This window comes from Bos taurus, chromosome 1 (assembly GCF_002263795.3).
Source record: "Bos taurus isolate L1 Dominette 01449 registration number 42190680 breed Hereford chromosome 1, ARS-UCD2.0, whole genome shotgun sequence".
Classification (NCBI taxonomy): Eukaryota; Metazoa; Chordata; class Mammalia; order Artiodactyla; family Bovidae; genus Bos; species Bos taurus.
Window position 1 is genome coordinate 4,447,521 of NC_037328.1, and position 13,966 is coordinate 4,461,486.

General features: G+C 43.2%; 1 long non-coding RNA gene across 1 annotated transcript; it reads left to right on the top strand.

The window, feature by feature from the left end:
• Positions 1-4,168: 4,168 nt before the first annotated feature.
• Positions 4,169-11,048, top strand: LOC132345449 (uncharacterized). Its single transcript, XR_009494755.1, has 3 exons — positions 4,169-9,895; positions 10,221-10,292; positions 10,802-11,048. It is a non-coding gene; the product is annotated as an uncharacterized lncRNA (long non-coding RNA).
• The last annotated feature ends 2,918 nt before the right edge of the window (positions 11,049-13,966 follow it).

Consider the following 13,966-nt stretch of genomic DNA (forward strand, 5'->3'; position numbering starts at 1 on the left):
GTGGATTTATCCCTGGGCTTTCTATTTTGTTCCATTGCTCTATATTTCTGTCTTTGTGGCAGGTGGATTCTTATCCACTGCACCACCAGGGAAGTTCTGGATCTGTTCCTTTTGTTTTAACCTTTGTATTCTACTGCTTGGCTACAAGTTAATGACTACAAGGATGTTGCTTATAAACTTAAATTATACCTAATGGCCCATCTCTGGGAACTGTGCCTCCCATGTAATAAGTACTAAACTAAAATACCTTTGTTTAGCTCACAGGAAATAACCTGACTAGCCCCACCTGGTAATGGCTGCAGAAAATAGAAATTAACACATCTCTTCTGGAGGCTGAGGGGAGGCAGGGCTTAACACCCTCCCCTGTTAGTATAAAAGAGTGTGAATTCTTTCTTGGAGAAGATGGTTCTTTGGGACACTAGTCCACCACCTTTGGCTCTATTGACTTTCCAAATAAAGTCTGGTAGCTCAGCTGGTAAAGAATCTGCCTGCAATGCAGGAGACCCTGGTTTGATTCCTGGCTTGGGAAGATCCCTGGAGAAGGGATAGGCTACCCACTCTAGTATTCTTGGGCTTCCCTGGTGGCTCAGACAGTAAAGACTCCGCCTACGATATGGGAGACCTGGGTTCTTACCCTGGGTTGGGAAGATCCCCTGGAGGCGGGCATGGCAACTCACTCCAGTATTCTTGCCTGAGAAATCCATGGACAGAGGAGCCTGGTGGGTTGCAGTCCATGCGGTCACAAAGAGTCGGACACAACTGAACGACTAAGCACAGCACACATTCCTTGTCCCCAGCAGCTCGGCTCTGCATTTATTGACCCGTTGTGCAGGGAGCGGTATGAGCTTAGACTCAGTGGCATCTGGCGCCTCCTGGTGATGGGTTAGTGAAGTGCCCAGTGTTACTCTGGAAACAGAGCTCAGTGAACTATGACCGAGGCTCGCAGGCCGTCTTTTCTAACCCGCTCTCATTTCACAGATGAGGAACTGAGGCCGTGAGCAGTGGTGTGGATTTCCCAGGCCCGCACACGTGGCAAATAAGTTAAGTGTGGGTTTAGCTGGGGTGCATTGTTCATGGATAGGAGACAGTGACTCAGGCCTTCTGGGGACCAGAGCCTTGGAGATGAGAATCAGGGGGTGATGGTGAGTTAGAACAGCTCCTGGGGGTCACACACAAGCCTCCCCTCCCCTCAGTGATGCTTGGTGCCACTCATTGAGCCTGAAAATCTGAAAACGTTTTGAGCTGTAGACCTGCGAGTCCCTCAAACTGTTCCCCAAATTGATTCATTATTTCCACCCTCACTTTATCGTATCCTCTTAGTAAATGGCATCACCTTCTATTGGGCTGATCAGGCTGGGCAACTATTATGTATCTGTCATCCACTCCATCATTGAGTCCTTCTCTTGAACTTCATTTTTTGTAAAGCACATTTTTTTTTTTTTTTGGAAGTCTTACTGAATTTGTTACAATAACACTTCTGTCTTATGTTTTGGTTTTTTGGCTGAGAAGCACTTGGGATCTTAGTTTCTCAACCAGATATTGAACCTGCACCTCCTGCATTGGAAGACCAAGTCTTAACCACTGGACTGCTGGGGAAGTTGCTTGAATTTTGAAAAAAAAAAAAAAAAAAACAATTTAGTGTCTTAGTTACCACTTCCTACATCAGCTTTCTTGTCTTACATGTGGGGCTCTGCTTCCAGGCAGAATTGGCCCAGGCCAGCCCCTACAGTCCAAAACTCCTGTGCTAGCCTTGCCAGCTCATCAGTTCTACTTGGAGTCTTTGCTTGATCTACAACAAAATAGTTGTTTTTGCAAATTAAGAAAGTGAAAAGACAAACTACAGAATGAGAGAAAATATTTGCAAATCATAACTGTTTAATATCCAGAATATAAAAACACCTACAACTCCACAACAAAAGATAAACCTCACTTAAAAAATAGAAAAAGGACTTGAATAGACATTTCTCCAAAAAAACATATATGAATGGCACATGAAATTAGCACATGAAAAGATGCTCAACATCTTTAGTTATTAGGGGAATGCAAATCAGAATTTGCATTTAACAATACTTTTGCATGACAAGATACTACTTCACACCTGCTAGGATGGTAATACTCAAAAGACAGAAGATAACAAGCAAGAACGTGGGTAGAGTGAAACAGTTGTATGTTGTGGATCAGTTCAGTTCAGTCACTCAGTCGTGTCCGACTCTTTGTAACCCCGTGAACTGCAGCACGCCGGGCTTCCCTGTCCATCGCCAACTCCCAGAGTTTACTCAAACTCATGTCCATTAAGTTGGTGAGGCCATCCAACCATCTCATCCTCTGTCATCCCCTTCTCCTTCCGCCTTCAGTCTTCCCCAGCATCAGGGTCTTTTCAAATGAGTCAGCTCTTCGCATCAGGTGGCCAAAGTATTGGAGTTTCAGCTTCAACATCACCCCTTCCAATGAACACCCAGGACTGATCTCCTTTAGGATGGACTGGTTGGATCTCTTTGCAGTCAAGGGACTCTCAAGAGTCTTCTCCAACACCACAGTTCAAGAACATCAATTCTTTGGTGCTCAGCTTTCTTTATAGTCCAACTCTCACATAAGAATGTAAAATGGTGCAGATGCTGTGAAAAATAGTTTGTCAGTTTCTCAAAAAGTTAAACATAGTAGTGCCGTTGTTGTTCAGTCAATAAGTTGTGTCCAACTCTTTGCGAGCCCGTGGACTGTAGCATGCAAGGCCTCCTTGTCCCTCACCATCTCCTGGAGTGTGCTGAAGTTCATGCCCATCGAGTCAATGATGCCATCCAGCCATCTCATCCTCTGTTGTCCCCTTCTCCTCCCGCCTTCAATCGTTCTCAGCATCAGGGTCTTTTCCGATGAGACAGTTCTTCACATCAGGTGGCCAAAGTATTGGAGCTTCAGCATCAGTCCTTCCAACGAATAAACATTCAGGAATGATTTCCTTTAGGATTGACTGGTTTGATCTCCTGGCAGTCCAAGGGACTCTCAAGAGTCTTCTTCAGCACCACAGTTCAAAAGCATCAGTTCTTCAGCATTCAGCCTTCTGTATGGTTCAACTCTCACATCCATACATGACTACTGGGAAAACCATAGCTTTGACTAGACGGACCTTTATTGGCAAAGTAATGTCTCTGCTTTTTAATATGCTGTCTAGGTTGATCATAGCTTTTCTTCCAAGGAGAAAGTGTCTTTTAATTTCATGGATTGCAATCAGCATTTGCAGTGATTTTGGAGCCTAAGCAAAGAAAGTATCTCACTGTTTCCATTGTTTCCCCATCTACTTGCCATGAGGTGATGGGACCAGATGCCAATACTCTACCACAAAAAAAGAAATGTAAAAGAGACGTTTATCTTCAGTTTTTTTAAAAAAAAGATTAAATGTGAAAGCAGAAGAGCTAATACACAAATGTCAGCTGTACAATTTAATTAATTATAGCCGTATTGTACTCAGTGATAACCACCCACACAGGCGGGGCCCCTCACCTTGCCTAGCTTTTCCTACCTGGCTAACGCTTCACAAACTCTCTCATGCAGTCCTCAGAAAAACCTTGAATAGGTTACTCTGCCCATGTTATAGTTGGGAAAACAGACTGTTAAGCCTTGGCCTCAAGTTTCCTATTTATATAAACACAGTTCTTAAATCTAACTGTGAGCCGTCGTGACCTCCTGGAGACCTCAGATGTTTGGCCACTTGGAACAGTAAGTGTAGTCTTTACTCCTGAAGTATGTTTTGGAAAAGTTGTTTTACGGTAAGACGATAAATTTGATCCGGCTTTCTGTAATTTAACAGGGGGAAGATCACTATGAAGAGGGTTAGACTGTGAACAAGATCATATCTAAGCCTGCTTTCTCACTGAGTTTGTTGGACCCCATCACCTTCCGGGCACTGACTGTGAGAGGGCATCAGAGGGCAGACACACTGAAACCATAATCACAGAAAACTAGCCAATCTGATCACATGGACCACAGCCTTGTCAACTCAATGAAACTAAGCCATGCCCGTGGGGCCACCCAAGATGGACGGGTCATGGTGGAGAGGACTGACAGAATGTGGTCCACTGGAGAAGGGAATGGCAAATCACTTCAGCATTCTTGCCTTGAGAACCCCATGAATAGTATGAAAAGGCAAAATGATAGGATACTGAAAGAGGAACTCCCCAGGTCAGTAGGTGCCCAATATACTACTGGAGATCAGTGGAGAAATAACTCCAGAAAGAATGAAGGGATGGAGCCAAAGCAAAAAGAATTCCCAGCTGTGGATGTGACTGGTGATAGAAGCAAGGTCCGATGCTGTAAAGAGCAATATTGCATAGGAACCTGGGATATCAGGTCCATGAATCAAGGCAAATTGGAAGTGGTCAAACGGGATGGCAAGAGTGAATGTCGACATTCTAGGAATCAGCGAACTAAAATGGACTGGAATGGGTGAATTTAACACAGATGACCATTATATCTACTACTGTGGGCAGGAATCCCTTAGAAGAAATGGAGTAGTCACCATGGTCAACAAAAGAGTCTGAAATGCAGTACTTGGATGCAATCTCAAAAACGACAGAATGATCTTTGTTCATTTCCAAGACAAACCATTCAATATCATGGTAATCCAAGTCTATGCCCCGACCAGTAATGCTGAAGTTGAACGGTTCTATGAAGACCCACAAGACCTTTTAGAACTAACACCCAAAGAAGATGTCCTTTTCATTATAGGGGACTGGAATGCAAAAGTAGGAAGTCAGGAAACACCTGGAGTAACAGGCAAATTTGGCCCTGGAATACGGAATGAAGCAGGGCAAAGGCTAAGAGAGTTTTGCCAAGAGAATGCACTGGTCATAGCAAACGCCTCTTCCAACAACACAAAAGAAAGGTCTACACATGGACGTCACCAGATGGTCAACACCGAAATCAGACTGATTATATTCTTTGCAGCCAAAGATGGAGAAGCTCTATACAGTCAGCAAAAACAAGACCGGGAGCTGACTATGGCTCAGATCATGAACTCCTTATTGCCAAATTCAGACTTAATTGAAGAAAGTAGGGAAAACCACTAGACCATTCAGGTATGACCTAAATCAAATCCCTTACGACTATATAGTGGAAGTGAGAAATAGATTTAAGGGACTAGATTTGATAGACAGAGTGCCTGATAAACTATGGGTGGAGATTTGTGACATTGTACAGGAGACAGGGATCAAGACCATCCCCAAGAAAAAGAAATGCAAAAAAGCAAAATGGCTGTCTGAGGAGGCCTTACAAATAGCTGTGAAAAGAAGAGAAGCGAAAAGCAAAGGAGAAAAGGAAAGATATACCCATTTGAATGCAGAGTTATAAAGAAAAGCAAGGAGAGATAAGAAAGCCTTCCTCAGTGATCAATGCAAAGAAATAGAGGAAAACAATAGAATGGGAAAGACTAGAGATCTCTTCAAGAAAATTAGAGATACCAAGGGAACATTTCATGCAAAGATGGGTTCAATAAAGGACAGAAATGGTATGGACATAACAGAAGCAGAAGATATTAAGAAGAGGTGGCAAGAATACACAGAAGAACTGTACAAAAAAGATCTTCATGACCCAGATAATCACGATGGTGTAATCACTCACCTAGAGCCAGACATTCTGGAATGTGAAGTGGGCCTTAGGAAGCATCACTATGAACAAAGCTAGTGGAGGTGATGGAATTCCAGTTGAGCTATTTCAAATCCTCAAAGATGATGCTGTTAAAATGCTGCACTCAATATGCCAGCAAATTTGGAAAACTCAGCAGTGGCCACAGGACTGGAAAAGGTCAGTTTTCATTCCAATCCCAAAGAAAGGCAATGCCAAAGAATGCTCATACTACCACACAAGTGCACTCATCTCACACGCTAGTAAATGCTCAAAATTCCCCAAGCCAGGCTTTAGCAGTACGTGAACCGTGAACTTCCAGTGTTCAAGCTGGTTTTAGAAAAGGCAGAGGAACTGGAGATCAAACTGCCAATATCTGCTGGATCATCAAAAAAGCAAGAGAGTTCCAGAAAAACATATATTTCTGCTTTATTGACTATGCCAAAGCCTTTGACTGTGTGGATCACTATAAACTGTGGAAAATTCTGAAAGAGATGGGAATACCAGACCACTTGACCTGTGTCTTGAGAAACCTGTATGCAGGTCAGTAAGCAACAGTTAGAACTGGACATGGAACAACAGACTGGTTCCAAATAGGAAAAGGAGTACGTCAAGGCTGTATATTGTCACCCTGCTTATTTAACTTCTATGCAGAGTACATCATGAGAAACGCTGGGCTGGAAGAAGCATAAGCTGGAATCAATATTGCCGGGAGAAATATCAATCACCTCAGATATGCAGATGACACCACCCTTATGGCAGAAAGTGAAGAGGAACTCAAAAGCCTCTTGATGAAAGTGAAAGTGGAGAGTGAAAAAGTTGGCTTAAAGCTCAACATTCAGAAAACTAAGATCACGGCATCTGATCCCATCACTTCATGGGAAATAGATGGGGAAACAGTGGAAACAGTGTCAGAATTTACACTGCTGATGGTGATTGCGGCCATGAAATTAAAAGATGCTTACTCCTTGGAAGGAAAGTTATGACCAACCTAGATGGCATATTCAAAAGCAGAGACATTACTTTGTCAACAAAGGTCTGTCTAGTCAAGGCTATGGTTTTTCCAGTGGTCATGTATGGATGTGAGATTTGGACTGTGAAGAAGGCTGAGCGCCGAAGAATTGATGCTTTTGAACTGTGGTGTTGGAGAAGACTCTTGAGAGTCCCTTGGACTGCAAGGAGATCCAACCAGTCCATCCTAAGGGAGATCAGTCCTGAGTGTTCATTGAAGGACTGATGTTGAAGCTGAAACTCCAATACTTTGGCCACCTCATGCGAAGAGTTGACTCATTGGAACAGACCCTGATGCTGGGAGGGATTGGGGGCAGGAGGAGAAGGGGACGCCAGAGGATGAGATGGCTGGATGGCATCACGGAGTCGATGGGCATGAGTTTGGGTAAACTCCGGGAGTTGGTGATGGACAGGGAGGCCTGACGTGCTGCAGCTCATGGGGTCGCAGAGTCGGACACGACTGAGCGACTGAACTGAACTGATCACCTTCCGGGCACTTACTGTGAGCTCCGCTTGCTAGTTTATGGAGCTTATTTTAGAGCGCAACAACAAATTTATTACACTTTGATTGCAGTTCTTTTTTAGTGTGGTAATTCATCCATCTTTGAAATTAGACCTTTTTTTGGAGAAAAGGTCTTGAATTTTCCTTTATTGACCAGAAGATGGCGCTGTTTCACCATGTATATTTTGATGGTCTACGACAACCTCAAGAAGAGTGTTCTGACCAAAAATTATCCTTCTTATTCTCATTTTCTCTCTCCCGTCTTTACCCCATCCCTTCTTCCAATCACCTTCCCTTTTTTTTTAATCCCTCACCTCCATTATGTCAGTCAGTCGGTATCACATGTGATAGCCGGATGTGTCTGCTCGTCACATTCTCTGATTGCTCACCTCTTGCTGACCCAGTACAAGTCTGCCTAGTGACAAACTCTGAGGGAAAGCAGCGAATGGCAGAGACACTGAACCGTCCCCTTTACTAACTTCTAAGGATGGAAATGGATTTTCATTTTTGTATATGAACAGTGGACGCCCACGTAGCTGAGGTTCAGTGTTTCTTTTTCTCACAGTCCTGGCCTCAGAGAGGGCAACGGTAGGAGCTATTTAGAAAAATCCCCCGCCAAATCTCGGAAGCCTGAGATTTTGACATTTGATGGCTAAAACTCATTTTTCTGCCTGGAGACTAGCTTTCTAGAAGTTCTTTTGTTAGGCAATTCACAGGAAAATTAGGTGTTTTTTTTTTTTAACTAATCACTAATTAATCATTTTAGAAAAAAATATTTTTCAGTTTTTTTTTTTTTTTTCACTCAGGCTTCTGTTTTTTCCCATATTTCCACCTGAGTTATTCAAGAGACATATCCACTTAAGGTTTTAATTGGGAGTTTTATCAGTCAAATTCAAATTTGATCAGGTAGAAGAACGTGAGTGACAGTCGCTCAGTTGTGTCCTACTCTGAGATCCCATGAACTTCTCCATGTTTGTGATCCCATGGAATTCTCCAGGCCAGAATACTGGAGAGGGTAGCCTTTCCCTTCTCCAGGGGATCTTCCCAACACAGGGATCCAACCCAGGTCTCCCGCATTACAGGCGTATTCTTTACCAGCTGAGCCACAAGGGAAGCCCAGAAGAACATGATTAAATACTAAAATAAAAAAGAACTTTGGAGCCTGAGAAACAAGGGAGCAGATGTGTGTGTGTGATAGGGGGTGGGAGAGGCGTGTTGTGAATAGAAATGTCATCTGTTCGCTAAATTACCTTGGTGTGAGGAAAAGTAAGTATGTGTGAGGGGATCAGAGTTCCAAGGACGTGTTGCCTGTCTGCAGAGGTGCCTCATTCTCTACTTGGTTAGTGAGACCTTGCATGGACTTGGTCCTTGTGTCCTGGACTCACAGTTTTTTTGTTTTTTTTAATATTTGCTTATTTATTTGGCTGTGCCAGGACTTAGTTGCAGCACCTGGGATCGTCAGCTGTGGCAAGTGGGCTCTAGCTGGGGGACCAGGGATCAAACCCAGGCCCTCTGCTTTGGGAGCGCAAGTCTTGGCCCCTGGACCGCCAGAGAAGTTCCTGGACTCCAGGAAATGTCCTGGGGGTGGGGCTCAGGAGGGAGACAGGCTTCCCTGTTCTAGTCAATTCTATCCCTGCTTTTCCTTCCCACATAGGCTGTTTAAACCTGCAAGAGGATCCTGCCCACCAAATGGGTCTCAACTGAATTGTCCGCTGCTTGTGTGACCTGGAACCAGTCTCCTCCTCTGCCCAGGTTTCAGTTGTCCCAGGCACGAAAGACCACGTGGACTTATATCATCTGATAGGGTTTTCAAATGCCATCTTAGGAATCTTACTGCCTTAATCTTTGTGGCACCATGATCTGGCATCTGATTTACTATCCCAATTGTATTAGTTGGGGTTCTCCAGAGAAATGGAATGAATAGGAATTTTATATAGATTTATAAATAATTGTATATAGTATATATAATATATTATGTTGTATATCAATATATTACACACATATAAATACATCATATACATATATATAAATATATATTATATATATATTATATGGGCTTCTCTGGAAGTGTTATATATAAATATTATATGGGCTTCTCTGGTTGCTCACAGGGTAAAGAATGTATACGTATATATATAAAATGAGGGCTTCCCAGGTGGCTGAATTGTAAAGAATCCACCTGCCAGTGCATGAGACACAAGATGGGAAGATCCCCTGGAGAAGGGAATGGCAGCCCACTCACTCCAGTGTTCTTGCCTGGAGAATCCCATGGACAGAGGATCCATGGGGTTGCAAAGCATCGGATGTGACTGAGTGAACTGAGAAAGCACATATATAATATTATGTAAGTATAGGTATATTTCCCACACAATTATGGAAGGTGAGAAGTTGTTTGATACACTGTTTTCAACCTGGAGACCCAGGAAACTGGTGACATAATTCAGTCCAAGTTCAAAGACAGAGAACCAGGAGCTCTGATGTCCAAGGGCAGGAGAAGACAGATGTCCAGCTCAAGCAGAGAGGGTGAACATGCCCTTCCTGTGTCTTTTTGTTCTTTTCAGGCCCCCTGAGGATTGGCTGAGGCCTGCACACAATGGGGAGGACCATCTGCTTACTCAATTCACCAGTTCAAATCTCTTCTAGAAACACAGTCGCAGCCCGAAATAATGTTTCACCAGCTGTATCTGGACACCACTTAGGCCAGTGAGACTGATACAGGAAATTAACCACCACACCAAGCAGCTGTCTCACATCAGAGTAAAGGTGGAGGTAACAATTAGTTATTACAATTTTTCCCTGTGAACACATACAGTAATTTACATTTACTTAGAATCCTTCATCCTGAAACGTGCTCTATTTTGTTGCTGATTTTCAGTGGCTAAGTCATATCTGACTCTTTGTGACCCCATGGACTGCAGCATGCCAGACTCTCTATTTCTTTATAATCTGATTGCAAACTATGTATAGGACTCCCCCACCTGAAATAGGGCAGCAACAAAATTAGTACAATAAAAAAATACAACTTCAAACAGGTAGAGGAAAGGAAGGAATTAGTATTATTTTTACTTGTTCCTATATGCCCTTATGCCTATAGGATTGGGGAATCCGTGTTGACCAAATGTCCCCGCACAAAACAGGAATAGAATCTGCTCTGAAGGAGATGGAGGTATGTGAATTACTTCAGATGAATCAATGTACATTTACTCATTGTGAAACACCTGTTAAGAGAGAACGTGAAAGAAAAAAAGGCACAGTTCTTGCCCTTGGGAGCTAACCAGTGAACATGTGTGGGTGCATGCGTGCTCAGCTGTTAGTCGTGTCCAACTCTTTGCGATCCTATGGACTGTAGCCCACCAGGCTCCTCTGTCCATGAGATTTTCCAGGCAAGAATACTGGAGTGGGTTGCCATGCCCTCCTTCAGGGGATCTTCCTGACCTGGTGGGTGAACTCGCCTCTGCCTGTGTCTCCTGCATTGCAGGTGGATTCTGTACCCAGGGAGCCACCTGGGAAGCCCACCAATTGAATGTATCATATTATAACTGAACACAATCCTAACACTTAAATCAATGAAAGACAGGTAACTATATAAAAGCAGTGTAATATATTTCAGTCTGTCTGTCTATCTACCATCTCTATCAGAAACATTTCACCATTCTTTTCTCTCTGAATCCCAAGGACTACCAGAGCACCCGGCCAGCAATGCCTGGAGCTGACAGCTTCCCCAGGCTTGCTGCCCTGTCCAAAAAAGGGCTTTTGGAGGAAACCATAAAGAGGCAAAGCTGGAGTGAGAAGAAATGGATCTCAGACTAGCAGTAATCACAGTATCTGCCTTTGCTTTTCTCTTGCTTTTGGAAAACCTTTGCTAGTTATGCCAAGATTTTATTTGGACAGGAATGGAAAAAAGAAAAAAAAAAAAAAGAAACTGAATCAATAAAATGAAAGAACAAGAGCAGACCCTTGAGGCCCAACTTCCTGGGTTTCAGTGCCAATTCTCCCATTTATGATCTAACAGGGCACTCTTTAAAAATTTTTTCTCATCTCAAAAAATTGGATAAAAAGATCAGCTTGTGGGGTTGCGGAGAAGAGATTATTTAAATTTATATGTTTGTGTTTAATAAGTGATGACAGCTCTCACCACAATAATTATTATTCTTGCCAAGTTTTAACTATGCTTTTTAGGAGATCAGCTTCTTCCTGCTCTCTTATGAACCATCAGAAGTAAGGACGGAGATCAGCTTCTTCCTGCTCACTTATGAGCCATCAGAAGTAAGGACATTAATTTCTGTGAAAAAACACTGTCCTAGACCCAGCTTCTTGCCTTCATAAAATTTATCATCAAGGTGAAAGGTAAGCTCAACATATTAGTAATTCTAAACAAATAGTCTGAGAGGAGGCAGCTGCAGGACTGTGTTTCAGTGGTCACAGGTCACACTTGTGGGTCTCCCTTGGTGGTGATTTTGCTGATACCCCTTCAGAGAGCAAGAAGGCCAGGGTGAAGAAGAGCTGGAGTGAGCCAAAGCACCAGGTATTAAAGGCTGAAAACCACACAATAAGACACGAAAAGATATTTATACAGTATGTTGTATTGATATATAGTCATAATACACATCTTATAGTATATTAATATATGTCTGATAAAGAACTATCAAATCAATATGAGGGAAAAACTCAAACTAAAAAATGGACAAAGTTTCAAATTGGTGATTCACTAAAGATAAAAGCTAAATGTCTAGTCAACATGAAAGGATCTTCAACCTCGCTAGGAATGAGGGATGCACAAATTATTTGCACAGTGAGATAATACTTCATGCCATTAGTTGAGCAAAAAATAAAGGCTGATAATACCAACTGTTGACAAGGATCTGGACAAATAGGGGTTATCAGTCATGACTGATAAGACTGTGTCATTAGTAACTTCAGAGAGATATTTGAAATGATTTAGCAAAGTTAAAGGTCTTGTGCTCTTTAACGCAATCAATCAACTTCTAGGCAGGGATGATACTCGATATACTTAACATCCCAGAGGGCAAGCCACCCACTAATCAGAATTTGCACCTTCTCCAATCAGAACAGAGTGGGTCCCCAGTGGGTGTATGTTTGTTGCTCAAGATATGAATATCAGCCCTGCTTCTAGAAATATTCCCTAGAAACTTCACACATTGGATACGCAGAGAGATAAATGTATAAGAATGGAGAAAGAAATGGCAACCCACTCCAGTATTTTTGCCTGGAGAATCCCATCGACTGAAGAGCCTGGCAGCCTACAGCCCATGGGGTTGCAAGAATCGAACATGCTGCTGCTGCTCCTAAGTCGCTTCAGTCATGTCTGACTCTGTGTGACCCCACAGACAGCAGCCCACCAGGCTCCGCTGTCTCTGGGATTCTCCAGGCAAGAACAGTGGAGTGGGTTGCCATTTCCTTCTCCAATGCATGAAAGTGAAAAGTGAAAGTGAAGTCGCTCAGTCATGTCCGACTCTTAGCGACCCCATGGACTGCAGCCTACCAGGCTCCTCTATCCATGGGATTTTCCAGGCAAGAGTACTGGAGTGGGGTGCCATTGCCTTCTCCGAGTCGAACATGGCTTAGTGACTAAAGAGACTGCAACACTGTTTGCAGAAAAAAAGATCATAAAGCAATCTAGCTGTCCAGAAACAAGAGTGAATAAATACATATTGGTTTATTATCCAATAGAATACAGTAGTGAAAAGTGGATACAGCTCAGAAACCTAAAGTTTAGGGAAACAGCAAAGACAATGCCACATGTAAAATTTGAAATAAAAACAATGCTATATTTACATGTAATAATAGCTGGGAGCATGCCTGGGAATGACCATCAACGTTCAGAATATTGGTTATTTCTGGGGAAGGAGAGAAGAGAGGGAGAGGGTCGGGGGTGGGGGAGCCTCAACCTCATGACTTGGGTCTTAAAAAGGTGGGGAGCAAGTGTGGAAAACTCTTAAGATTTGATTGACCCAGTGGTTGGTCCCAGCTGTTCAGTGTGCCCTCCTTTCTATTCTGTATGATGGAAATATTTTACAATGTAGATTTAAAAAGATCAACATAAACAAGATTATGAGCTGCAGATCAGTGTTCACTGGTCTCTGTGCAACCGGTCTGCAGTGCCCTGCAGGAAAGACTTCCCCTTCTGCCCTCACTACCCCTGCCTCTCAGGTCACAGCCTGTTTCCCTTTGCAGGAGTCACCCCTAGGATGAGGCTGGAATGCCATTTTTCAGCTCTTAAACCTCTAAGTGTGCCTCTCTACCCTTCTGCCCCACTTGGAGACACCAATTATCCAATGGTGCTGTCCTTGAACTTGGCACATCATTACAGATGACTCCAGAACATTGGTTATCACAATGATCTTCATTAACTTGAAGTGTCAACCTCTCCTCCTCAGCCAGTCTTCACAAACCTGCCTGGAAAGCAAGTGGTGTCTTTTGTTGGCATCTTACCTGGGAGGCTCTGCAGCCCACAGGCTGACCTCCATCTGATGGACATTACACACGTAACATTTATGACTCCACTTGAAAGCCTGAGGCTTTGGAGGAAGGGACAAGGTAAATACAGCTGATGAGGCACCTGCAAAAGCTCTAAGATGTTGCTTAAACACACTAATTTCTTCCAGAGATAACCCTTTTCATGTTGCTTGGGCTTCCCTCATAGCTCAGTTGGTAAAAAATTTGCCTGCAATGCAAGAGACCTGGGTTCGATCCCTGGGTTGGGAAGATCCCCTGGAGAAGGGAAAGGCTACCCACTCCAGTATTCTGGCCTGGAGAATCCCATGGACTATACAGTTTATGGGTCACAAAGAGTCGGACAGGACTGATCGACTTTCATTT